This window comes from Dasypus novemcinctus, chromosome 13, assembly GCF_030445035.2.
Source record: "Dasypus novemcinctus isolate mDasNov1 chromosome 13, mDasNov1.1.hap2, whole genome shotgun sequence".
Lineage (NCBI taxonomy): Eukaryota > Metazoa > Chordata > Mammalia > Cingulata > Dasypodidae > Dasypus > Dasypus novemcinctus.
Window position 1 is genome coordinate 84,046,480 of NC_080685.1, and position 2,837 is coordinate 84,049,316.

Below are 2,837 nucleotides of genomic sequence, written 5' to 3' on the forward strand. Positions count from 1 at the left end.
ATTACAGCAGAACAATTCCAATGCTTACCTATTTCCTGATTGATATTTCTTATTATTCTGCTTAAACATATGGAATTATATGTTGAGATTTAAGGGCTAGTTTTACAGCCCCATCTGGCCTTAATTCTGCCTATACCATTACACATCATGAATCGGTCTAAGATTTTAGTTTATGTCCCCCTGTTTCTGTTTGATCTGAAAATGAAATTTTATTCTGCATTAAATGAAGAAGTTGGCTCAGAATAGCCTTTATATTATTTTAAAATGAAGCAGATAAAATTTTAAATCTTTAAAATCATGGCTGAAATAAAAGAAGATTGTCTTTGGAAACAATGAATCATATCTTCCAACATGTATTCACCACAGGATTTCCTCAAATCAGTTTTACCTTTTCACCTATTATTAAACTTAGCAGTATTAGTATTTATTAAACACCTATGGAGTGCCAGTAATAATTCAGGGCACATAAAAAAAGTGGTCCTTACTGTCAAAAATCTTCAAAAAGCTGTTATATGCCATTGTACCTAATCACATGCTAGTCAGAGAGGAAGTGTTTTTTAACATCACCTGTTGGAGATGTTGCTGTCATTTCCTTTGTCAGGATGTATCCATCCTACAAGTGTCATTCTAGTTAAATGCTACAAAATCTGTGGTAAATGATTTTGAGGGTGCATATTTACATTCCCAAAGTCATTAAAAAAAATAAAACTAAAGAATAAAAAGTAATGACACAAAGAAAATGAAAGCTTAATAACAATAGCTGGAAAGGAATGCATTACAAAGATTGGTGGGGCAGACCCTTTCCGCTATGGAAATGACACACATGGGTAGGATCTAATTAAAGTGCATGGAATCATAAGTAGGGATAATTTAGGTTACTTTTTTCACTCAACTTGTACTGCACAAAGAGCCTTCAATAAAAGTTAAATGAAAATAAATTCAGCATAGACATAAGGAAGCACTTTTTCACTCTGCAAGTAATAAATATTTGGAACAGTCTTCTAGGCAGTGTTTCTGAGGTGAAGGACACTGGGGTGATTCAACCATTGGATGCCTTGCTGAAGTAAATTCTAATCTGCTAAATAGTTTTTCTTATTTCTTATGTTGTAATAAGTGTACAGTCAAACAATCATTTACAAGCCCTAATTAGAACCAAACTTACACAAATGATGCTCAGAAAAAAGCATATGGGGCACATGGCAGGAAATAAAGGGAACTCTAAATGCCTGCTTAAAGTCAAATCTATGCTCTTCAAATCTCCCTTATTAGGAAAAATTTAATAATTCATTAATTTTAAGTACAGTTAGAGAATTCCAGCTGCATTAACTGTTCATAATTCAATCTCTCAACCCATGGCTTTAATACATTTTTTAGATCGTAATAATTTGGTAATTATATTGATATGTATATATATGTTTGTCTATATACAAAGAAATATGATGTATATCATCATATATGTGTAAGAATATATATGTGAGCATATATACACCATGTATATGTATGTATGCATGCGTGTATATATATATATATATGTATAAAAGCATCATATCTTTCTCATTCCTCAGCCATCTTGGCAGCTGCTTTTGTGTGAGGCCATCCCACATCTAAGGCAGGAAGATGGTGGCCACAAAGAAGACTAAAAAGTCACTGGAGTCAAGCAACTCTAGGCTGCAACACGTTATGAAAAGTGGAAATTATGTGATGGGATACGAACAGACTTTGAAGATGATCAGGCAAGGCAAAGCGAAACCAGTGATCCTCACTGACAACTTCCCAGCTTTGAGGAAATCTGAACAAGAGTACTATGCTATGTTGGCCAAAACTGATGTTCATCACTACAGTGGCAATAATATTGAATTGGACACAGCATGTAGAAAAAACTATGGAGTATGGACACTGGCTATAATTGATCCAGGTGATTCTGATATTAGAAGCATGCCAGAATAGAATGGCGAAAAGTGAATCATGTAAAATCTTTAAGAAAACTGGCCAGAACTTGTTTTAAAAGAAAAAAAAAAAAGCTTCATATATGTGTGTGTAAGCATTAAATTAACAACAACAAACAACTTAAGTGCTTGTGGCACTTAATGCAACAACAAAGTTGGAAAAGATCCCCAGAGTGTTGTATTTGTTATGCAACCTCCTCCAGTCCATATATACACACACACCAGAATTGCATTATGCAACTTAGCTAGTGCTTACTTTTTGGCCACAAAACCAAAAGAGAAAAGTTAGTTCCCCATATCTGTGCATTTGGAAGTCCTTACTATCCTTACTATATGTAACAATATGTGATGTTTACCCAAAGTGACTTCCGTGTTTGACACATCTTACTTCATGTGGTGCTGAAAATTTCTTTGCGTCTAGGTAGCAAGATTTCCTTTCATTTATTTATTGGTACATTTATTTATTTGTTCTTCCTTCTTTCCATGGATACTTCATGGACATTACTGATCTATACAGTAGAAACATAAAGATGGTCAAGACACCATATTGTCCTTTAGGAGTTTGGAGTCTAGTTGGCAAGATAAGCAAATGAGACAGCATAGGGAAATTAATAAACATGATATCACAGCAAGATAGTACAGCATGATGAACCTATAAAAGAGATCTGCACATGTTTTCATGGGAGCAGCAAGGAAGGGGCCATAAATGACACCGGAAATTCAGAAAAGGATTCCTAACAGAAAAAATGCTTATGCTGAGTGTTAGCGGACATTTAGAAATTAACTGAACAGAGGCAGTAGCCAAGGATATCTGAAGTAAAGAGAACAACATGTGAAAGAAACACCATGGTGTATTTGGCAAACTGCTAGTCATTCAGAACAGCAGTTTCA

The 2,837-nt window shown here is 34.5% G+C and overlaps 1 pseudogene; it reads left to right on the forward strand.

The window, feature by feature from the left end:
• Positions 1-1,617: 1,617 nt before the first annotated feature.
• On the forward strand, positions 1,618-1,947 carry LOC101443051 (large ribosomal subunit protein eL30 pseudogene; annotated as a pseudogene).
• Positions 1,948-2,837: the final 890 nt, after the last annotated feature.